The sequence below is a fragment of the Dromaius novaehollandiae genome, chromosome 9 (genome assembly GCF_036370855.1).
Source record: "Dromaius novaehollandiae isolate bDroNov1 chromosome 9, bDroNov1.hap1, whole genome shotgun sequence".
Lineage (NCBI taxonomy): Eukaryota > Metazoa > Chordata > Aves > Casuariiformes > Dromaiidae > Dromaius > Dromaius novaehollandiae.
The window spans coordinates 25,387,374-25,412,407 of record NC_088106.1 but is presented as its reverse complement, the minus strand read 5'-3'; the positions used below and the strand labels follow the sequence as shown (position 1 = coordinate 25,412,407).

At 46.0% G+C, this 25,034-nt stretch overlaps 1 long non-coding RNA gene across 2 annotated transcripts in view; it reads right to left on the bottom strand.

Moving 5' to 3' along the window:
• Positions 1-17,898, bottom strand: part of LOC135329226 (uncharacterized) — a 31,522-nt gene extending 13,624 nt beyond the window's left edge. Inside the window, exons 1-3 of one of the 2 annotated variants that reach the window (XR_010390596.1) lie at positions 17,872-17,898; positions 14,598-14,676; positions 1,519-1,678 (exon numbers count right to left, since the gene is read on the bottom strand). This is a non-coding gene — a long non-coding RNA (uncharacterized LOC135329226). Of the gene's footprint in view, positions 1-1,518; positions 1,679-14,597; positions 14,691-17,871 lie in introns of those variants that run through there. The other variant, XR_010390595.1, reaches the window with a different exon arrangement.
• Between the last annotated feature and the right edge of the window lie 7,136 nt (positions 17,899-25,034).

Below are 25,034 nucleotides of genomic sequence, written 5' to 3'. Positions count from 1 at the left end.
AACCATCAAGGTGGAGTTTTGCCTGGCTTGCTTCGATCTCACAGCAAAAACACAGTAATCTCACCACATTGACCAAGCTTTTAAATATTTGCAAGTTAACTTTCTTAGCCTAAGATGAGCTCTGCCTTCCAGACTTTCCAGCTTTCTTTGGACCCAAGTCTGGATAATGCTAACCCTCACACTTGCCAAGTCCTGGCAGTGCTGCTATGAGGAGGGGAGGAAGGCTGGAGCTTGCATCCCACAGACTGGCCAACCCAGGTATCTAATAGCCTACATTGTGCCCGACTTGAGTCCTAACCCCCTCAGGCCACAGCGCTGGCCAAGTCCCTAGCAGCTGTGGGACACAGGCAATAAGAAACTTCTTACATTTCCTATAGTATACTAACTCTAATTCTATGAACTAACGACAAGGCTGGACACGGCCAGTGTAATCCTTCTCACAAGCACTGAATGGACTTTTCACAAAAAAAATCATTTGAAAGCATGTGTGGAGCTCTTGCAGCACACGAAGGTGGCTGCACAAGGGGGAATGAGCACACATGCAGTGAAGGAGCACGTGCAAAACTCCCTCAGACCTTCATGCCGTTGCTCACAGCAGTCTGGTAATGTCTCACGCACATTCTTTCACTGGGGGCTTTCTGCTTGCTGTTGCTGTCACACCAAGGCTGAACTCTGGTGCCGAGCACACAGCCCAGGCAGCTGACCAAAGAACGAGAGTTCAGCAGAATGTCAGGCGGGGGGGAGCGTGAAAGCTGTCACCCAGCGTGACATACTTCAAAGATGCTTCCATTAAAGACAGAAAGAGGGCACTGCTGGGAAATGAAAATTAGGGTGGCTTATCATCAGCTCGATACAGAGCCGTTCCTATGTCTTTTAGTTTCTGAATTAGAGCTTGCAGATGTCACTGGGTTACTGTGACTTGAGGAGCTAGTCTGTGTGAGAAGTGCATGCACGAGCGAGGCGCAGGGGTTGGCCATCCTTGCTCCCCTCTCCCACAGTAAAGTCACAAAAAGGCTTCAACGTCTTTGACCCTGTCCATGAGAAACCCCAGCAGTGATCTGCCAGCTTCTTTGTTAGCTTCAAAACCCACAGGTAAACAAACCCCAGGCGGGAGCCAGCGGCACTTGAGGGCACCTGTGGATACCTGGCCGTGGCCCTCACCTGCTCCATATTCACTGAGCAATGGTTTTGGGGGCGGGAGAATTTTCTGTAGCATCAAAGCCAAAACCAAATCCCTCAACAAAACCCAAACTCCCAGCAGTTGTGTGAGTTGGCCGATCTCACGCAATGCCACCGCTCATTTCGGCCAGCTCAGGAGCGCACGCAAGCCTCCTGCACCCTGGTTTCTGGGCAGCTGAGAGCCGCATACAAAAACAGGGGTGTCCCCAAGCATTCCTGGGGCTGCCCTGCAAAGTGTCACCTTCATTTCTTTGGCTTCCTGCCTTCCACTTGCAGGTCGCAGAAACCACAGCAGCTTCTGTGCAATGATGAAAGTTATACTGGAATTTAATAGAATACCTTTAAGTTTTCTCTTTTACCAGCTGGCCAGAGTTGAACAGGGTATTTGCTGCCTCTGGGGAGAGCAGATGCCATCTTCAGTGGGTAGAGAGCAGCCAGAGGATATTCTGTCTTTGCCTTCTGCCTTCTGGAGGGATGATGGGCTGCAGCGTTCCGGGCTCTAGAGGAAGGGACAGGAGAGCTCAAATACAACACTGCTCCAGGGTCTTTGGGGTTTTTGTTTTTGGTTTTTTTTTTTTTTTTTTGGTTCATCTCTGTGCCTGTTTTCAGAATATATGAACTCACTGGTCACAGTTAAAGCCCCCTCTCCTCAAGTCCTGATACATCACCCGGCCAGCCACAACACTGATGTTTAAAACACACTCCTCCCCTCAGGGACCTCCGAGCTCCTTCTGCCACTGGCAGAGGCCAGCACTTGGCAGACCTCCCTGCCGGTAAAGCGTGATCCAGGAAGGTGGGTCTGACCTGTGCCCACAGTCTCTCTCCACTGTCTCCGGTACACCCTGGTGCAGGCTCTCGCTGCAATCGGCTGAAAAGCTCCCCTGGAGAGTCTACGCTCCCCTCCACACCCTGCACCTACCTCCTACCCCTGCAGCTTGATGCCAGGGTGCCGGCAGACCCAGCACGCTGGAGCTCTTACAGGGCGCCCCACAGCCCCCCAGACCTCACACCTGCACCTGTCAGAAAGGGAAAATACCAAAAAATACCAAAAAATACCTTTCTCTAAAAAGGGACAAAGATGAGCGCAAGAGACAGAGAGAGAGAGCATGCGCACTAGGAAAGCATTTTGTCTTAAGAAGTAGTTTCCTAGTTTTTGTATTTAAAGGCACTCCCCAGTTTCAGACAGTGCTGCTGGGGACAGTTTGTCTACAGGTTCATTACAGGAAACAGCTGAGCTGGCTGTACTGAAAGTAGGTACGAAATCCAAAGCATTCTCTCTTTTTCTGATTAATTCATATTAGGTTTTTTTCTTTCTGACAGTAGGCCCAAGGGTTATTTATTTCCAGGGATTTATTACGACACTTTCTTCTCCGTTATAAACCCACAAACCCCTCACAACCTACTGTAGTTTCCCTTGAAACATTTCCCTATTTAACTTTTTTTTTTCTTTTTGGTACGAGCAAGTGGAAGAGGAATTGCTCTGCTTTCAGCTGCAGCTTCCTGAGCAGGACACCACAGAGCGCTCGTCACAGGGTTCAGGCTGTGCTTGGCCCATGTCCGGAGATTCCAGCCACACAAAGGCACAGCACATCGGTCAGCACGCTCAGAAGGGAGAAATCCCATGGGCGTGTTGCTGCGAACCGCGGACCGTCCCCCACGGTGCTGGTGACGCAGCTGATGCGACCCCGCCAAGCCCAGCGGCTGGCAGGGTTGCCGGAGGTCTCTGGCAGGCCGGTGTCGCGTCCCCACACCACCCGCACGCTGTGCCCGCCTCCCCATGGGTGGCCATGCAAGAGTTCAGCTCGTTGGCAGAACCGTCAGACCCACCGGCCCACAGCCACGGAGAACAGCACGTCCACCCCTCCAGCGGGAAAAGCAAGATATAACCAGGGTAAGGAGATAAAAGAAGACATGGCTGGAGGAGACGAGGTGAGTGCTGGCCCTGCAGTCCCATTCCTGCAGGGTGAGTTCTTTCCAGAAGCCCTGTGATAGCCCGAATCCAGCCTAAGGACTAGCCTAGCTCACAGTGAGGAAGCACATGTACCACAATAATTTCAATAAATAAGAAGAAAAGAAAGGGTGAGGGAAAAAAATGTGAAACAGAGAATAAGCCAACCAACCCACAGGCCTTAGAGAAGACGATTCACGCGTGACAAGCTCTCGGGCCTGCAGAGGCACCGACACCAAATGCGGAAGAGAAAGACCCGTGCCCTAGACAACACACGAGCGTTTCAAGCAGCCACGCGGACCACATCCTTTCCAAGCCCTGGGGACTCCTCTTCTGTAGATGAGCCCGGAAGGAGCACAGCCCTTTCAGCACCCCTGGGGGCACGCTTGGTGGCCGGAGCTGGGACCCCTCTGAGTTACTCTGAACAGCACCGAGCACCCAGCCCCAGCATGGGCCAGTCATCCGCTCCCAGGGCATTTTTTGCCGTGTTTCCAACTACAGCAAAAATGACCTCCTTTTTCTCTGGGTCTGAACTGCAGAGCCAGCCCTCAGCCCTGGTCCCTCAACGCAGTCTGGCCTGTTATTGAAACAGAGCCTTGCTGTCATGAAAATCCAGTGCCTTTCTCTAAAAGCAGCAATTTTCTGGTAGAAAAACTGCAGGTGGGGAACCACAGAGCACACTGCACCCGGGATAGAAATCTGTGCGTTGAAATAGCTGTGGCTTGCTTTGCTTCTCCATCTTATGCCAGACCAGCCCATGGCTGATCAACAGCAGCTGACACTATTAAATGATTTCTAGCAGATTTTACTTAAAAAACAATCAGTACAACAATAACAAACACTAGACTGAGGCAGCTTAGGGAAGGTCAATTCACCAGAAAACCGTAACAAAAAAAAGGAAGGAAGACTAAAATATTTAAAGATTCGTTTAAGATGACAGCTAGGAGAAAGTCTGAACAAGTCATCTCCTATCACTTCTAAAATCTTTAGATTTGAGAAGAAACATTGTAACACAACCCTCAATCTCTGGCTAAAAAGTAAATAACACATCAGTCAACGTAGAGAGAAAATACTGACTTTTTCTCCTTGCTTCCCAGTGCTGGCAACAAAAAGTAGCAGTGTGACATGAAGGATGTAAGCGCAGTGGTATCAGCATAAACAGGAGGAACAGAAAGCACGTAAGCATCTAGGAGAGAGACACTTCATGATGGAGAAATTGCAGTAGTTGGGATGTGAAGGAGGGGGTGGACGGTAACTTCTGTGTAAATTTAGTTTCTGATGCATATTAGGAATTCCCCATGACTAATATGTCTGAAAAGTGGGCATGGGTAGTTTAATATATGTCATATTTTACATAAACTGCTTTATTTTCTTAAACTCTTGATTCTAAGATGTTCTGCAGGAGCCAGGAGGTCTAGTAAATATTCTGCAGATGGGACTTCCTTTAAAGTAGGTTTCCTTTGCAATACAATGATTAATCTCTGTGCTTAGGCTGCCATTTCAAGTGTCTGAAGGAGTTACGTTCCTACACTTCTCTCTGTTTGGGTCTTTCAAAAACATCTGCTTCGGTCACTTGTAGCAAGTGCTTCTCTCTTTGGCTCAGATGTAACTCTGCCAGCCAGTACTAGCAATTTCTGTGAGCCTCTGGGCTCACAAAGGCAGGGGTACAGGGACAGCTGGAGAAAAAGTGCCAGTGTATGAACTCATCACCTCTCCTGTGCACAGCAAGAAAGGAGGTTTTGCGCTGACATCAGCTGCTTCCAACACAGGCTGTCTCCCCACACAGGTTTTTCTGGTTGTTATCAGGCTAGTGGGGATGAAAAATACAGCATGTCCTCTGCTGCCTCAGTCACCACTGCTGCTGTGGTAACATCTACCCAGGAACAGCAGAGATTTGAACAGCATCTGGGACCAGGTAAAGTCATCTTTGCAGGGTCCTTGCATTATATTGCAGAGCTGGAAGAGAAGAACCTCTTTGCCATCATTCTCCTGTTCCTTTCGAGTCCTTCTGTGGGTTTTCTGAGCCAGGGCAGAGCCACACACAGTGCTGGGAGTGCTGCCGTACTCTGCCTTTTGCACAATGAGGCTGCCTGCTTTGCTCTCTGTTCCTGTCCTAGCCAGTCATTCACAACTTTATAATTGTATTTGGATCCAAATTAGCTGGAAAGGAGAGTTGGGACTGGTATAACACACCAGGTAGCTTTCACATGGTAGGCAGTGTGTCCCCAAAGCTGCTGAAGCTTAGTGCAGCCTTGGCACTGGGAACGGAAGAGGCCACCTTCAAACCAGGGCTGTGCCCACAGGGCATGTCCTGTGGAGCTGGGATACCACTCTGGGTGGGCAACACGGCCAACACTTGCAGGTGCCAAATCCTCGAGATTGATGGGAAACGCTAAAAGGCCCGATTTATGCTTTTGTATGACAGGGATGCATAGAAAATTTCAAACCACTAGAGGGAAACCTGACCTCTGTCTGGAGCAAAATCTCCAGCACACCTGGAAGCGGAAAGGCGGAGCGGCACGTTCAGTTGCAGGTGAGACATCCGAATCACTAAAGCGCAGGACCACAATGGTGTTTTGTGGCAAGAGACTTCAAAGAACAAACCACATGCAGGGTACAATGCCACCTCGCTGACTTGAATGCACCTAAAGTGACTTTTGTAGGGTTAACACCTGAAACTGAATTTCATGCCTGATATTGCCCATTGCTTCTCACAATCCATAGGTCCAAAAAAACCCCAGTTTTCTTTCTTGCCTTCACAACTGAACAAGGAAAACACTGCTAGCGATGTGCCTGACCACGGGCCGGGGTGCTGCAGATGCAAGGCTGACCGCAGGCCAGGGTGCTGCAGATGCAAGGGAGCAGGGCTAGCAGCAGCCTGGCCACCATGGGCTGGGGGCACAATGCCGCCCGCCCGCCGGACCTTGCTTTGGGCCGCACCAGGAGCAGCTGTTGGTCAGCAGGGAAAAGAGACACAAGCAGACAGGCTGCCCGGCGCTGTGCTGCCAAGACAAGGGCTGGCTTGCCCACGGCAGCTCTGCCGGGCTCAACATGGGGGCACGCTCCCAGCTCCCGGCCCATCCGGTGCCATTGTGCCCATTTCTCAAGGGCTGTAAAAGGAGGTTTCAATATTATAGCCTGTACTAGCTTGTAGCCTGACACAGCACAGTTCTCATCTGAAAGCATTCCCATGAATTATTGAAAGTGCCTTTTGCATTTTTACTATCCCGGATTACACAGCGCTCAGCTTTGTAAACCAGTGACCCCTGCTGACAACAGCCTGTGCCAGCATCAGCCCTCATCAAAAGCTTCAAACGCCAAGCATAACCTTTCCTTTCCCAAACACCAGCCCTGACTCTAGCTCTAACCCTGGCTCTTCCCCACCAGCAGTGAGTATCATTCAGAAATTAATACCCGGATTAAAGAAAACAAATTGTAACTTCTTGTTTTTAGCTTGTTTTCTACTAAAGTGGAGAAGGGTAAGCAAAATAAATAAATAAATAAATAAATAAAATAAAGAAAGAAAGAAAGAAAGAAAAACTTTTTGTGCTTTTCTTTCAAAAACGTACACTTTATCCCACCCAAATCACATCATACATTCTGCCAGCTGACCCACACCTTGCTAAAACTGACCATCAGCTACAGCCATTGCTGCCATTCATGCTCCATTTAGGTAAAGGGGCCAGAAAAGATCCCACGAACCTTCGCCCCCAGATCACTCTGTTGTTCTAACATCAACTTTCGACCTGGCCCTGAGCATTTCCACGTACCTCCTCTGGCCCAGCAGTCACCGCACAGGTAAGTCTGTGCGTCCATTCCATCCTTGCTGTAAAAATAAACAGATAAAACTTGGACTGCCATGTGCCAGTCACCAGTTAGCATAAATCTTTGCTCCTTCTTTTCTGAAACTCTGAACCAATTGCAAAACTGGTCTTTCTGCATGACTATAATCTGACCGAATCTGAGTCTTTGACCTGTGACCATATTGCTCCCACTTACCAGCTGGAATGGCACAAGGTTCAGTGAGGAACACCTCATCCCTTGCCTTCTATGAGCTTTATTCACACCCCGCAACACTTTTTAGTCAGGGGACTAACATCTGACAAAGGGCAGTTATCCTATTTCCCTGAGTCAGTCAGAATCCATCAAAGACTGAAGTATGTTTTTTTTCTGAAATCCAGCTCCTACACCCACAAGCCCACTCTGTGCACCTACAGGAGCTCTATGCTTCATAGGAGCTCCATGCTCCTATGCTCCCTCTACAGGGGGCATATCTCTACAAATACTGGCAGATATACTACATATACATATATAAAAACATACAGGTGTGTGCACACATGCACTATACACTGGCAAAAAAAGTTGCACTGAAAATAAACACAAACCATGGACTCATGCTGACACTAGGCTTGGCGCCAAGTCTCCAACTCATGCAAAATCAGCAACAAGCCAGTCCACAGCTCCTAACCCTAATCAAGTAACTACCTGTTCCACAACTGCAGCACAAGACCTTGGCTTCCCAGAGCCAAAGTTTCATCAAAACCCAAAGAAAATGCCTCTTCCCTTTTCTCTCACAAGCCTCCTTTCCCTGCCAGCCTCTACATAACACCAGCAGAAGGTGCTTCTCAGGGCTGCAATGTCTTCTGTGCTAGCACAAAACTGCTCCTGAGGTTGCAAACAGAGTTTCTGGCTTGTGTTAACACAGCTTCCAGGAGTGGTCCCCGCAGAGAGTTGCATGGGTGCCTGCATGGTCCCTCCTGGACCTGGTGCCTCTCCAGGTACGTGCCTGAGCCAACACAGCTGAAGGCTGATGGGCGCATGCTGCAAGGAAGGAAGCACCACAGGCCTCAGAGGTAGGAGAGGGGACACAGATCTCTCCTGTTGTGCAAACATTCACTGACACTACCACTGAAATCCCTAGAGACACAAAACAGTAACAGCAATAAACTGAATGGCCCAAAGAAACAAATAAATGACCAGCAGGAATTTGAACAGAAAACCAAAGAAAGGTTTGGAGTCCCTTGGGATAAGGCTTTCACACCCTCGCCTTACCAGTCCAGTGGTACAACCTTTTGGCCTACCACTGGAGACAGCCTAGGCCTCTAGGACCTCCCAGCTCTTCTCCCCTGGAGTAAACCTTTCAGATTATTGCCAGCTTTCCCCCCTCCATCCCAAGAGTTGTTTATCTCACACACTTTCCTGGCTCTTCAGGAAGCCACAGTGGAGACGACTCGTGGGGTCATGGTGCTCTTGCAGGCTTCTGCCCGCCTGGTCAGTGGCGGCACTCATCTGCCTAGACAGTCCTGCTTGGTCCCCATGAACTTCTTCCTCTAGCTGGTCCCCTGCAGCACTGGCTGGATGCCCTGCCACTGGCCACTGCTGGCCTTACATCAGCTGAGGAACATCAGGGGCTGGTGTCTCGTGCCAGAAAGACTGTGGAGCGAGGAGAGCCTGCGTGTCAGCTCCAGGTACCACACTGTACACTATGTTACAGACTTACACTCTCACTCTGTGCGGCACCTTTCTGGAATGCCACTACTGCAGGTAGGTCAAGTGGGGAGAGTTGTAAAAGGGGCAAGACCAGGAGTTCACACACTCACGATACCACTGCTGGGACTGACCAGCAGCTGCTGGGGCTGTGAAACAGCTGTTGCAACATGCAAGTGGCAATCAGACACAGCCGCTTTGCAAATGTGGCACCTTTGTATGGCAAGGAGCCTGCGAGTCCTCCTCTATGTGCATGGGACAGAGAGGAGATGGGATGCACCTCACATGTTTCTTCATGTCTTCAGGGACTATGTCCTGCCAATATCAACATCTTTTGTGCTCTCAGGATGCCTGCTATATCAGCTAGCTTAACTTCTTTAAGTTCACATGCCATCTGTCCCTCTCTTTCCTCCACCAAATGGGTGCCTACCTCAAGATACTACCAGCTCCAAAGCTATTCTGGAGATACACTCTCCATTAACCAGTTCATCCAGGGTTTCTTTGCGTGTGCCAGGGAGTTTGGGACTGATGTTGTGATCTGCAAGGAGAGCATTCCCTGACATCCTTGGCTTCTCTGTTAGCTAAGGAGGCAGACAGAGGGGGGCAGTAGACAGACTGTGTCTGATTTTGGCACCTGCCTCTTCCAAGAAAGACTCCATCTCTATTTCCTTCCTAATTCCACCTAATGCAGATCCGCAAGCAATGGATAGTCACACCTAACTTCACCCAAGGGCCATTTTTCATCCTCTGCATCCAACGGTGCTTTCTGTTTCTTTATCCGAATGAACCCCGCTTCACACAAAGCCAGCCTGTGCCAGGCCATTCATTATCCCTTTGCACTAAGAGCAGCAGCTGTTCCCACTGGAAGAGCTTTGGTATGAGCACTGTCTCTGCCGATGTTGATTGAGGTCCTGGCCTGCACATGTACTTAAGCTTATCAAAAACAAATGCAACTGCTTTCTTGTAGTATGCTGATGAAGGGAGAGCATGTAGGCACTGGGGAACAGCATCAGACAGGTGGAGTAGTTGTGTGAGCCGAAGAAGCCAGATCCGGCATGCAGTGACATAAACTAGGATGTTCATCCACACAGTTAGCATTAGTGCAACCTCCATGGCCCTGCTGAGGGTTAGAGCAACTGCTCTAACCACATTGTCAGCAGATTGAGATTCATCAGTCTAAGGTTTTAAACAATTAATTATACTTTGCCTGGTCCATAACAGATCACATTCACATTGTGTCAGCAAAAGGGCAGTTGAGAAGAAAACAACGGTTTTAATGGGATTCTGACAAGGTGGGTGGGTTTGCTCCAGCCCCTGCTGCACATTTTTAACAGAGGATTTGAAGGTTGAAGGAGAGAGTCTCTTTAAATTTCTGTACCATGTTCCCTTGTCTTTCTTTCTACGCTTCTTCTATTGCGTCATTGAACTGTTTTTGTTTTGTTTTGTTTTAACAACCATACGTCCACATGCACACAAATCACACCTTCCCTCCATAATCTGTTTCTCTCTCCCTTCAAGTGACAGACTGCTATATTACTGCCTCAGCTTCCCTTTGTTTACAAGAAATAACAATGATTTTGTCAGAACCTTACCAGGCAAACTATAGCCAAGAAAACTGTGTTTTTCCACAACAGACACTTCCATCACACACAAGACCTAGAGACAATGACTTTCTCCTAGAAATCAGTTTTCTCACAAAATTATTTTGCAGCAAATTAATAAAAGATGACATCCAGGCCATCAGTTTGGCTAAAACCACTGGCACTTGAACAAAGAGATAAATGCCTTGTTTCAGGCAACAGGTCACTCTGTTGTCCTTCCTCAGCAGGAACTGCAGCCAGATCTCAGGGTGGACTGCTATGAAGCATACCACAAATGCTATGAAATTTACTGCTAGGATTAGTATAGAGCCTGCCAGGTTTGCCACATGTTGAGCTTGGGTTTTGTTCCAAGCTATAGTCATATATTCCTGCTACCATAATACTTTTACATTCCTGCTATCTTAAAATGGATGTGAGAAGAACAGGGGGAAGTCTGGCTACAGGCAACTTCAGGGTACAAGCCCTTGTTTACCTCATTAGAAGTCATCACCATTGGCAGTTCCTCATCCTAGTGCCGTTGAAGCAAAAAGCAGTGTCAGCTCCTTTCCACCAACATTGGCATCCAGCACCTTCATTAAGCAATTTCATCCTCCCATCCATAGTTCCCAAGGCTTCATCACCATCCCGTGTTGCTCGGGGGTATTGTGGCTCTGTATGGCACTCTTCTGCCCCCCAAATCCACCCAAAACTGCCCCAACCAGACCTCCTGTTGGAGAACGACCCTGGAAAATGGAAGGTGGGTTCATTCCCCAGTTCCCTGAGCACTTGGCAATGCATTGTACCACAGAGGCAACTCTTTTAGGAAACTACTGCCAGTTTCTCTGACTGCATCAGGGCTTCAGAGAGGTCTTGATGCTCACAGAAAATGGGAGCAATGGAATAAGTATCTATTTGCCTATGAACACTTGTGCCTATAAAACTTCCTCATACGGGCTAGATCTGACAGTGAAGTGTATGTAGATGCTGATAAGTGACAACAGTTAAAAATAATGAAAAATAAATTAATCATGGTCATGATTAATTTACTTGCAATTCAAGCATAACAACGGGGCAAGTTCAAATCACTGAATTTCAGTACAGCAGAGCAGAATCTCACAGAATTTACCATAAGCTGTTCTCCTAAGCATTTCTTATCCTGTTAAGCAGATACCTGTTTGTATTTGTTTACTAGATTACCATCCATGATAGAAAAAAAAATATGTGGATGCATAAAAGAAGAGTGACTTAACCAACAGCTAGTAGTAAGCCCCATGCTTGCTGTCTATTTAACAGTAGCAGCATAGTATTTTTGCCCTTTTCTTTTACAGCACTAGTGATTTTGGCTGTAGAATTATAGGCATTTAGACAGCATTTAGTCAAATGATACAAAATGATATAAAAATGATCTACATTCTTTTGCCAGACAAAGCACCATGCAGTGGACATTACCTTTTGTTTTTTTATCAGACAGAATTGGCAGAGAAAGTTAGAACTAGTGCTCTGTTGCCAACTCTTGGAAATTATAATATAACTTAAAATATAAGCTCCTTTACCTTCATTTCCAGCTACTGCACCAGAAGGGACCACTTAACTGAAGTTTACTCTTATCTACAGATGATAGGTTGCAAAAAAGCATCTGTAGAAAATGACCTTAATTCTTACCACATCCTTTTCTCTTTTTTCCCCCCTTTAAAAATCTCTGCTGCTGGGTTTCTTTTTATATAGTATAACGGGCTACAGGACTGCTGATTTCCAGTCAGCTGTAGCCACTGCTGAGAAGATTGTGCTAGATTAGGTTTAAACTTTAAAGATACAGTTTAAAGCAATCTAGTGATTATATCAACTCGTACTGGCCACTGTCAACTTGCAGTAAAGTAAGGAAGACCAACAGAGAGGTAAGAGCTCATGCCACTCTGGGATTACGATTCACACTCTAATTGTCTACTCAGTGTCATCTCTGTACCCCTCAGTGCTGATACACAAGCAGCTGTTACATTATTCAAGGAAATCTTTACAATTCAGCCCAGTCTGTTGCATGTGAAGGCACAGACTTGCATAAAAGGCAGGAAGAGACCTTAAGAAGTCATCTAAAGAAAGGCCAGCTCAAGTATTCCCATGTTATTCCTAGCAGAAGTTTGTCTAACCTGCTTTTAATAATACCCCACAGTGTAGGGATTAACTACCCTCAGTATTAGAAAGGTTTATTCTAATTTCTAACTAGAGTATCTCAAACTGCAGTGCCAGTCCATTATTTCTTTTCCCAACTACAGTGGATATAACAAACTATTTATTCTCTTCCCCTTCATAGCTGCTATTTATGTATTTGAAAATCTGTTATATGCCATCCACAATTCAGCATCTGCACTCTAAATAAACCCAGCTACCTGCCTTTCTCTATCAAGCCCTTGCTTTTCCAAGCCCTCTCTTGGATTGGGTTGCTGCTTTTTTTTTTTTTTTTTTTTTTAAGAGATGATTGAATACAGGCTCAAGACTGAATACTCTAAAGCCTTAAACATTTGCATATCCCATAATCATGTTGGCTTTTTTCTACAAAAGCATAATGTTAAGGCACTTTCCATTTGCAATCTACTGCAAGCCCCAGATGCCTTTTTTCAGGTCTGCAGCCTGTCAAGTTCACCCACATCTCACATTTGTGTTAAAGACTCTTCCTACATATGTGTAAAACTTTGCATATGTTCCTACACCTTATTGCAAACTTTCTTTTCCAAGACATATCTTCAATTTGTCAGCACTGTTTCAAATTCTACATGTGACTTCAATTGTCTTGCAGGCTCTCTCATTCCTGCAACTACTAAACATGTTGTAAATAGAGGTAAATCTTAGGATAGGAGGCTGCAAACAGAGAACGTAATTTTCATAACACTCAAAGTATAGGGAAATATTGTTAGAAAACAGTATGTTCATTCAGTCATCAACTAAATCCATTTGTTTTGCAGCACAATGAATTATTCTATTCCCTAGACAACAGTAAATATGTCTTTGGTTCAGCCTACATGGAAGTGTAAAAATACCAATGTAATTGTTACATTTTCAAGAACTCTATTTTAGGCACCAATTTCTGGACCATGTAAATTGTCAGAGATCTTTGAAAGGCAGTGAAAAGATAAAGCCCCTTCCCACAGGCTGCAAAATCTAGATGTTTCTAACCTCAAGCTGTGATGAGATCAGAGAGACACAAAAAACGCTCCACAACGAGGAGCTGTGCATTAGGCGAACACAAACAAAACTGCTGCTGCACTTCAGAATATCAAAGCTGTGAGGCGACCCAGTTTGTTTTTAAATTAACCTCAATTCAGAAATTTTTTATTAAACAATTCAGAATGCCATGAGCCACGCATGGGCTCAGTGTAACACCACGAACCAGGCACCCTGAGACCTGCAAGAGGCTGCCATTTCACCCGACGCCTGACAGGACCTAATCTGGCAGGGCTAAAACCACTCAGAAATAAGAAACATGCCAGTCAGAAGCTGCCAGACAAGTGAAAATGCATGTACATCACACACGCTTATGACATGTAAGCCTGTGTCTAGATGTGACAACGATCAAATTATGCTTTTCTCTTTAATTAGCGACTGGGTAACAAGTCACCTTGGCCCAAACCGCGAAGGCTGGAGACACGACAGGCTGACCACCAACTGGAATCGGAGAAATAGCTGTGAATCTGGCCAGCTGCCAGTCTACATCAGGGTGCCCCAGGACAACCGGAATTGTAGATTTAGATTTAAAGAAATGATTTGCTTAGGAACTTCTCCATCTGGCCTAGAAAATCTAAGCTCAGTATCACAACAAAAGTGCTGGAGAAGGCATTTTTGGCTGGGTGACTTCTACTGAGTAGATCGACGGCTGATGAGCATAGGTCCATCAAGGACCACCCTAAAAATCTACAGTCTCTTTTTGCTAAGACCAGAAGATTTCATTCATAGTGCATGGAAACAAGGTAGTCCCTGGGGTCAGTGAGGAGGCCCAATGGAGCCCAAGATTTTTGAAGACTCAGGGCAACGATATAAGTAAATTCCTACCTGATGACCTACCTTCATAAGTTTCTTGGCCACCTCAGTAAAGACACTATACAACAGCCTTTCGCAATCATCCTTCCCACCTGACATAGGAAGAAAGTGTTTATTTGGAGCAGCCTACCATAATAGTGTGGTAGGTTTTAAGCAGAGGATGGCACTTGCATTCAGTTCACATTCCCCTCCTACCACAAACAGCCAGATCAGCCCTTCACAGACAAAACAGGCCCTTAGGACAAGCCTGGTTTGCAGGACCAAAACCAGGGGCAGTCGTTTGTGGAGATGACTAGCTGTCATGATAAATTAGGGCCTTTATCAGACTCCTCAGAGGCCCTCATCCCCAGGAGTGCAGCATAACAAGGCCTTACCTATGGCAAGAGTCATCCCCAGGAGCAGCCAGTCTCGTGTTCAGACTCCCGTGCCTAACGCAGACCAGTGCTCCTGCAGCTGGACACAAAGAAATAAAAATACATTTCACAGTGCAAAACATCCTGGCTGGCGTGCGCATGCGCACGTGCACACACACACACACACACACACACAAACACAGCAAGCAGCCCTCACCAGCGAGCAGGCTGGAACAACCTGGGCTTTAGATAATTGCTGGATCTTTCAAAGACTGCCTGTCAGACCCACAAGAGATCCTGCCCAAGGAAATTTAAAAGTTCTCATCTCAGACTGATACTTCAACAACTTGGTGAAGCTGGCTGCCAAAACTTCTGTTCTCTAAGTTCTTTTGAAAATCTAAGCTTTGTGCTTTGTTCAGAAAAGTCTATGCCTGATTCTGTGATAGCTTCTGCCATTCTAGCATCAGATAATTTGAAAGGTTCTTTTCGTTTGTTAGGGGTTTTGCACTTTCCTGCAAATTGCCTTCTTGATCCCTTTCATGGTATGAGGTTTTTCTATCAGCCTGCTTATAGGAATGCACCTGTGCTAAAGGTAACAGACCTTTTCAGCACTTCAAATAAATCTCTAGTGCTTGGTTTGCAGCTGAAAGCTGGAAGTCTATCACTGTAAGTGGCATGCTTATACTCAGATGAACTCTGGCTTTATTTCTGAAGCCTTTCATTCATTCTAACGGGTGTGCAAAGACACTCAACTGCAGCACACAGCCAGAGCAAAGACAACCGTATCGATTCAGCTAAACTAACATTATACACCACAGGGAAACAAGTAGCTAGCTACCATTAGGCTCAAACACCACAACCTCTCTCTGCACAAACGAGGATGAATTTCCACTCTCAGTAAAACAAATCACACCGGAGTGCATTTGCTCATGACCAGGTGACTGGACTAGCAGGACACTGCAGCAGCTCCTGTTGCCCCAGGTTCTGCCACACCGGAGTATCTAGACAGGGGCGAATCTCAAAGCATCGAGGAGCTTGAGACCATGAGCCACCAGTTATTTTTTAAGTTCTAATGACGGGTTGATAGGAAGGACACATAATCAGTTGCATAAGTGCAAAGAAGAAACAAGCTACAGCCTGAGTGAAGTCACCTCCTTAATTTTCCTCTTCGGACGCCAGTTCGAATCCAGATTCAAGATGGCCCACGCCTTACCTAGCCACTCAGCTCCCACTGAAAGGCAGCTGCAGAAGAGCTTTTAAAGGCTCACCCACAGATCCAGGCTATGGGTATATGAGGGGGTTAGACTAAGACCCTGCCTCCCTCCTATGCCAAGTGCTTGAGCAGAGACCTGGACCCATGCTGCCCAAGGCGCTCATAGCAGCAGCAGGAAGGGAGGCTGCCCAGCACAGCCCTCGTGCCACCTGTGCCTCAAGCTCGTGCATGTTTGTCCAAGAGCCATCTTTTGAGCAACATAAACAGAGTTTTCTCTCTCAAAGTCTGGCTATCTTATTAAAATTAAGAGTGGTAGGCAAGGTCAGATTAGACGGGATGGGAGCAAAATAAAGCTCAACGAGTAAGCTTGCATGCGACCTGCCTGAACAGGAGTGACTAATGTTAGTAAGTCATTACAACACAGATACACACACACAAATATATACTTATAGAGAGAGGGACAACCACACAAAGGAGAAGTCTCAGCATGGTGCTTCTTGTCCAATGCATATACATAAACTACCCCAAGATGGCACTGTTGGGTTGTGTTTTCTCTACCAGCACAGGCAACACCTCAAAACTACCTGTCTTTGAAGCAAATGCAGGGATCCTTGTAAGCAATTCGATAATTTTTTTTTTTCTTGTTTGACTAGCTTTTCCTGGACACTTTCTATTTCTCAGCAGCACTCACTGCATCTCCACATTAGTCACTTGGTGATTAAAATTGGGATTTTCACACTCTGGGACCTCTCAGGAGACACAACAGCAGCAGCAAGGCTGAGAGCAATTCTAGTTCTCTCAAAGCTACAGCCACAGGACCAAAGGATAGAGGTTGGAGAGTTTGCATTAAAAAATGCACTCCCATCACTCAGGCTATGGCAGAGCTCTTCATGCTACATGCCTCAGAAACCTCAAGAAAATACAGAGCTAAGTAAACCTTTGAGCCATGGACATGCTAACCACAGTGGCCCAGGTAAGACAATATCAGTACGATAAACAAGCCCCATCTCAAATGTCTATAATGCCCTTGTCCCTGGGTTAGCAACATTCATTTTGGCCATACTGCCAAAACAGAGCTGGTCCTGCCCCTTTGCAACCCTTTGGGACATGCTGGAGCAGCCTGATGAATGCACAGCTGAACAGACACTGGTCTGAAAACAATAAAAATGTAGCATAAACTTAGGCAACACATAAGCTAAAATGGGAAAGACTCAGAGTGCAAAGATGACAGATGCATTCCTGAAGCATTTCGCATCATTTTATGTTACTGTTTCTTTCCCAAAGAGTCCCACAATAGCTTTCATTTAAGGCCCACTGAGACTTTGGGGAAAACCATTTACCTCTTATTTATTGTTTGCTTCTTTCATAAGCCTTTTTGTTCATCTCTCAAAAGCACAGGAACACAGGAGATGTGCTGTGTGGGGAGCCACCTGCTCTTGCTGCTTCTTTCTCCTTGGAGCCAGCAGATTAAACATGCCCAAAGGACGGAGCCAGGCATGGTAGGAACTCTGTGAGCGAACGGACTTGAACGCAACGGGCCACACCGCATGGTGCTTCGACCTAGTGACAAGCAGCGGCGCTGCCTCAGAAAGCACATTTTGCCTCTGGAGAGGACAGAGGTGGCAAGTTGTGGCTTCCCCTTGAGGCTTGCTGCTCTGTGTCAGAAGCTTCAGACCTTACTCTTTGGCTCTGCTACAGGGACCAAATTGCCCCAGACAGGATACACCAAAGAAGGGATGTTAATAACATGGGGCTTGGGTTTGTTTTTTTTTTTTTTAAGCATAATGAGGGCAGCATATTCTGCAGTAATGCAGGTAGACTAAGTGATATTCTTGACAGGACACAAACATCTATTTAACCCACTGCTGTTGTGCTGAAATCAGCCAACCAGTTCCACTCAGTGGTCCTGAAAGGAAAGGGATAAATACCCACTTTCTAGATATAAGGAATTTTAGACTTCCAAAACACACAATTAATGACAGAAGAGGACAGATGAAATAAAGGCTTCCATTAAATTAGTTAAAATTTTCCTGCATTGCTGTCAGAAGAAAGGTATTTTTCTCTTCCATTTCCTCTACTCACCATTCAGCTTGAAGCCATGAGATCCTGCAATCAAACAATAACAAAGAACAAAGTTATCTTTAATCTTCACTCTATTGAATGCCTCAGACTTGTCCCCATCTGCTATCTGATTACTACTGAGAGACCCACAGCAGTACTATTAATCACAAGGTGGGCTTGATCTCTCATGCTTTTACACCCTTTTCACTCTGGACATCTCTAGGCTATAATTCATGAGAAGTGCAGTGGAGCATGCCACAGCACTTCTGTAGGTTTCAGGAGATAACAGCTATCAGCCACTGCCTCAGCGCATGGGTTTCATTTGGTTCCCCTCCCACACTGGATGGAGCGGTCAGTATGTCTGAAAACGTGACAACTGTATTTCCTCAGGATCTGAAAAGTAATATTTGACCATTAAGTCCCTCCAGACTTGAGGTACAGACAGTGACAGATCCCACCACCTTCACAACAATTGCAAAGTGACTGCGGGTTGTTTCAGTGGCAGCTCTTTTATATGGGATAGAGGCTTAGAAGAATGTTCGGTACTATCTCTGCATTTCTAATAGAGTTTCTTCAGAGACTGGAAATTAAATGTTCCTGCATGTTTCCCTCCAGCAGGGCAAAAGCTGATGCCACAAACTGAGCAGTGCATGTTGTCTACCTTGACTTCAGTAAGGTTTTTGACACTGTCTCCCATAACATCCTCATACGCAAGCTCAGGCAGCACAGGCTAGATGAGCAGACACTGAGGTGCACTGAGAACTGGCTGAAAGGCAGAGCTCAGAGGGTTGTGATCAGTGGTGCAAAGTCTGGTTGGAGGCCAGTAGCTAGCAGGGTCCCCCAGGGGTCAATACTGGGCCCAGTATTGTTGAACTTACTCATCAATGACTTGGATGAAGGGACAGAGTGCAACCTCAGCAAGTCTGCTGATGATACAAAACTGGGAGGAGTGGCTGATACACCAGAGCTGTGCTGCCATTCAGAGGGACCTCGACAGGCTGAAGAAATGGTTAGAGAGGAACCTCATGAAGTTCAACAGAGGAGGTGCAGGGTCCTGCACCAAGGGAAGAATAACTCCCTGCACCAGGACAGGCTGGGGGCTGACCTGCTGGAAAGCAGCTCTGCAGAGAAGGGCCTGGGGGTCCTGGTGGACAACAAGTTGACCATGAGCCAGCAATGTGCCCTTGCGGCCAAGAAGGCTGATGGTATCCTGGGCTGCATTAGGTGGAGCGTTGCCAGCAGGACAAGGGAGGTGATCCTCCCCCTCTACTCAGCCCTGGTGAGGCTGCATCTGGAGGACTGTGTCCAGTTCTGGGCTCCCCAGTACAAGAGAGACACAGAGCTACCGGAACGAGTCCAGCGAAGGGCTACTAAGATGATGAAGGGACTACAGCATCTCTCATATGAGGTAAGGCTGAGAGAGCTGGGACTCTTCAGCCTGGAGAAGAGAAGACTGAGGGGGGATCTTATCAACGCATATAAGTATCTGAAGGGAGGGTGTAAAGAGGACGGGGCCAGACTCTTTCCAGTGGTGCCGTGATTTGACGAGAGGCAACGGGTACAAACTGAAACACAGGAAGTTCTGTCTAAACATGAGGAAAAACTTCTTTACTGTGCAGGTGACAGAGCACTGGAACAGGTTGCCCAGAGAGGTTGTGGAGTCTCCTTCCTTGGAGATATTCAAAAGCCATCTGGACCCAATCCTGGGCAATGTGCTGTAGGTGAGCTTGCTTGAGCAGGGAGGTTGGACTGAATGATCTCCACAGGTCCCTTCCAACCTCAACCATTCTGTGATTCTGTGAATTTTATCTCTATCCTCAAATTCTAGCTGGCTGTCAGTAAACATTAACATACTTCTAAAATGCTGAAAAGCAAAACGCCCAGGCGGCCTCCCTGCAAGAAACTTCAGAAGTGTGAAACAGGAACCTTCACCTTGCCTGCAATCACCTAGGGCACATCTCAGCTCTTGGAAGTGCTATTTTTAGGCCAGCCTGTGGTTTTCATTTGACTCTAATCAGTCCCTACACTGAGGAGAGAAGGATGAGGAAAGGCTAAAGGAAACGGAATAAAAGGCAATTTTCCATAAAAGTCAGCTCTTCTTCAGTGCAAGCCATTTGACAGAAATGGGCTATTCAGAAAGACATAGCGTTAAGAGTGCATAAACCCTGCAGACGAGGCAGCTCCCACTCCTTTGTGCAGGACTGTCTGCGAGAAGGTACAGGAATGACTGTACAGGGCCTGAGAGTGCAGCGCGGCTGCTGCCTCTTTCCTGCACAGTGTTCCCCTGCCTGGCAGGGTGTGTGGTGTCCCGCAGCAGGAGCCAGGCTGTAGCGCTGCACCAAAGTGAGCCCTAGCAACCCCCAAAAGCTACATCTGCACTGGCACCATGGTGCCTTCCAGTGCGCGACCTGGGGCTATGGGATCTATCACCCTGCTCCAGCTGCAGCCCCAGGATTAGCCACGAACCCATTTCTAACCAGCTGCCACCACATGGCACCACACAACATGCTTGTTCCAGGCTTCCTATAGATGCAGCAGTCTGCTAAAAGTCCTTATCTAGACACCCGCAAGAGCTGAACAGGATTGGGGAGGTGGATTTCTTCATGACACTAGAGAAGGAAGAAGATTTTATCAGCTTTTATTCTTTACTATTCTATTATTTCTTTTCTATTCTTTTTAATTTTTTTCAAGACCAATTTTCTATACTCGTGGACAGAATAGCTTAGAAGACACAAGTCGGCCCTCTGCCATAGGGGAAACAAAAGTAAGATTTGGCTTCGAGAAATGACAGAACAAAATGAATGATGGCTTGGGCCTGACACTCAACTAGGGATAGGAATAATTAGCAGTAATTACTGGACTGCATGGATGGCTGTTGACTTCTGTCAGCGATGTTTGAGTCAACAGTGCTGAGGTAATATTTGGTAAAATGAAAATGCAAAGGATATAATTTTCATTAGGTGTTTTATTACCAAATGCAATGCAAAGGATAGGAAAAAAAGGTTCTCCAAGAAAAAAATACTCTAGATGCACCATTTGTCAGAGTATTTGGTATATGGTGTGAACAGGAGAACATAACATTACTCCAGGATCTGACCACTCCACACGTAAGGAAAAAGAATATCGTGCAATAACCATACATTGCCACTGGAGTGGCATGACCGAGCAAAGAAATATCCTATTTCTTTGCAGTATGACACTATAACCAACAGAAGCCTGAATGGCTCGGAAGCCTGCTAAGGAACTGTGGGGTCTCTCTGCTTAGGTCCCAGGTTTGTATCCTCATGCTAGTAACCATTAAATCTCTTTTCTGGATGGCTGTGAAATTAAGCTGGTGGTTTCCTTTGAAACGTCAGTTCACTGCACACACCTACCATTTCCTTTGGTAGTCACACTGTTTAGTGAGCATGACTTCTGTATTAAATGAAATCTTTTCTCTATTTACAGAGAGCAACTCAGCAGCTTCACATTTTTCCCTTTCCAGGAGGCTCCTGAGAGACAAAGTCCTGACACACCACATGGAAACACCTGTAAGAATTGCATGAGTTTTGGTAGACTGCATCTGCAGTGGGCTGTGTTTCACCAGCATCACTCCCTCTGCACAGAGCAACCACAAACCCTGTAAACTGACCAGTCACCCTCTTCAGTTCAAACAGCGAATGCAACGGTGGCAGACTGCTAGACATAATCATGCAGGAAGCTCTATGTCTATTCTTATGTAGTTTCATTAAAACTGAACTCAGAGTTCGGCTTGCTACCCCTGCATAGGAACACACAAGGAAAGAAATAGCCTACGGTCTGTCCATGAACAGACATGCTCTTGACTAGGCACAAGGTCCTCTTCTGTGCTAGCTTTGCACAGCACTGCCTCGGAGCAGGGAGAGACTAGCCCCCCAACCCACGTCCTCATGGGCACCAGACAAACAAGTGTCTATCCAGCCCTCTGGCTTCTGGAAGACCGGTGCTGGGTCTGAAGGGTAGGTAGGAAGAGCAGCATGTCATGGGCAAAGAAAGTCCATCACGCTAAATCAGGTGGCATCCACTATCAACTGGGCCCATCAGTTGAGTCTTTCCCCCATCACAGTAAATGATTTCCAGAAAAGAAATTTTTCTCCAGTTGCTAAGATCCCAGCTACTGTTGCCCACAGAATATGTTTGACTGTAGCAACACATAAAAGCGAGCAGGGTCCTCCCTTACAGCACCTTAGTAATCTCCATCATTACCAAGAGCTCTTTCAGTAGTTTAGGACAGGGTCTTCCTATTGGCAGCGTTGAAGGGTAAAGCTAGTCATCTAGAGCCCTTTATAGGCAACCGAGAAGAACAAGTACCTCTGGAGTGCAATTCATTGCACATATTTTAGATGCTTACCTTTGGATGAGATGAACTATGGTGAATGAGATCATTTCAGCTCAGCTGAGGCTTGTAGGCCTCTGAAGTTACAAGAGAGATGCCATACTGCATGCTTTGTGTCCCATTGGTGAATTTTCCAGAGGAGATGCAGCTGAAGATATTCTATACCCTAAAAATATTGCTCCCAGAGTTCTGCTCACCCAACCAAACCAGGTGCCAGAATGGCTGCTTAACAGATTGACAATTACCTTGTCTCTCAGCGTGCAATATTTTCTTTGTAAGATCTGTTAGATGAAGTCAGGAATAAATCTACACTCATAGCTGGCCAGCTCCAAGAACAACTGCACTTGTTTCACTCTCCTGGGTAACTGGGCTGTCTTTAAAGATCTCTGTCTCATCCTAGAAAGGCTGCATGGGGCTGTTCTCCTTAAAATACTGCAGTTGCCAGGTTTCCTGATTTCCAGTTTTGCGTTCTCCTGCAGTCACTGCAGAAGAGTAGCTACATAAACCAAAATACATCTCTCTACCCATATGAAATTCCCAACTGCACAGTTAATACAGCTCACTGTAGACCAGTCTTTGCTGAAGAGCATTCAGCTTATGAGGGCGAGGAATACAGTGCTGAGCAGTCCACATAGTGCTAGCATGAACTGAAAAGGTTTCAGGTAAAGTAAACAGTGTTTGTATTCCAATCCAAGTACAAACAACAATTTCTAACTCACTACTGAAAATTGAACTTGTTCCTTAATTTACCTGTTATTTGGACAGAAAGAGCATTGAGGTATGTCTTCTGGGAAAGTGGTGTCATCCCTCTCTCTTTGGGTAGGTCTCCTTTGCAGAAGTACACTGCTGATAAGCTGGTGTTACAAGAAGTCCTTAGCAGTCTGCCCTCTTAAAAAAGGGAGGCCATCCCTTTTGTGGTAGCAAGTTGCAGTAGCCTGTTTAGAATAAGACAACTTCTTAGCTTAGCTGAGTTCAACCATCCAGTTTTTGAAACCTTTAAAGACACACAAAAGAATGAGCAACCAGTCAGAGCATAAAATAGAAGGCATTTTTGAGGTAGGCTCAGACTCAGGTCTGGCCTCATTAGCCCCCTACTTGTCCACTGCAGCCAGCACTCTTTACAAGGATGAAGACAGCAGTTTTTTTCACTCATCTCCTAGCTCTTGACTGAGCAGTGTCTTTTCCTGACTCTTCTCGCTCTGGATAATCAAGTCTCATTATCTGAGATTATGTTTTATAGCTGTGTGGGAGAATAACAAGTCAGACATTCCTCACAGTGACAGAAAATCACATCAGATCCTGTCTTTCAAATTTGATTCATTTGCACTAGAGTATCCTAATTCTACATTCAAAACCCAGCTTATTCCATTCTGGCCATTATATACAAGTAAACACATATTTTAGACATTTGTAAAAGCTGAACTGCTGGGCTGCTTTGATATATTTTTCAGTAAAAGAGAATAACAGCAGAATTCATGCTGCTGTAATGCAAATCAATGTGGTTTATCACTGTATGAGTGTGTTTCCTCTGAAACAGATTTTGATTCCTTGAAAATGTCAAGTGCTGACTGCTGCTGCCTAACTTAATGACCAACAGCATTTATTGCACATACAGGATTCAAGATGGAGAAAATTCAGCAGGCATATACAAAGGATACCTCATTTTTGCCAAAGCATTGTAAGTTGTTTGCTCATATACTTCCTTTTAGTTACTCAAAGTTTAGTTTAGTTCTTCCTTTCCCACCACCCTCTATATGTTTGCTAGCTGGCACACAATAATGGTGAAAGGAAAACCAAATGTACTGATCAGACTGTTGTCTCTAGGTAGGGCAAACAATATACATTAAGCATGTTTCTGTGGTTAATTAAAAAGATACACTGAAACAAACAAAACCATGCCATCTCCTTCCGCCAAAAACCCCAGAGCATTGCAGCTGTTTGATACTCTGGAATTCAGCATTTATTAAGCAGGAGTATTGGATGATAAAGGGACTGGAAGCACAAAGGTCTCAGAAATATTTACTGCTGAACATATTCACGCATAGCACCTGCTGTGAGAAATTACAAAAGCAGCCACCAAAGAGAGGGAAGCAAGCCCTAATTTCTCAGCCGATAATCTCTCTGCAGGTGGGTGGTGAGTCATTTTCAACTTGGCCTCATTAACTATGCCCTAGACTAAAGCTGTCCTAATTTGAAACAGTGAAGGGCCAGCCTGCAAAAGAGCAACGTATCTGCATACCAGCAAATTTCATGCTTACCTACAAGCAGTGAACCAACACAACTCACATGCAAATTGCCAACTTAGCAAACATGTGGTTGATGCTTGTAGAAGTGCCGATTTTTAGCTCTGCTGCACCAAGCGACGCTAGGTGGGAAGTTCACACAGTCATGAGGAATGGCATAGGCTCAATGAACCCTAGTGTTAGGAATGAGGGCAGTTCTGAACATTAAAATTTATCTTTAAGCTAAATCTGAAATACGCTTGTGGAGAGAGGACTAAAGAAGCAACCTGATTTCAGCTGTCCTGTGATAAGGAATAATTCATTCAAAGGTCACACACAATCGTAGGGTATTTGTTTTCTGCTAATATTTAGTCATACTCTCAGATTTCTTTCATGATCCCAGAACCATTAAAATCCATTGCTGAGACTCTAACTAGCCCACAGCTCTAAGACAGAAGTCAAAAAGCCCCTGAAACCTCCCAATTCCATAACCCGTTTCCCAAATTATATGAATCATGGTGGCTTCATTTCCTCTGCCACGTGATTTTGTTACAAGGCTCACCTAAACTTTCTTTGGGTTCCGCTTTTCTTTTTTTTCTAGGCAAATC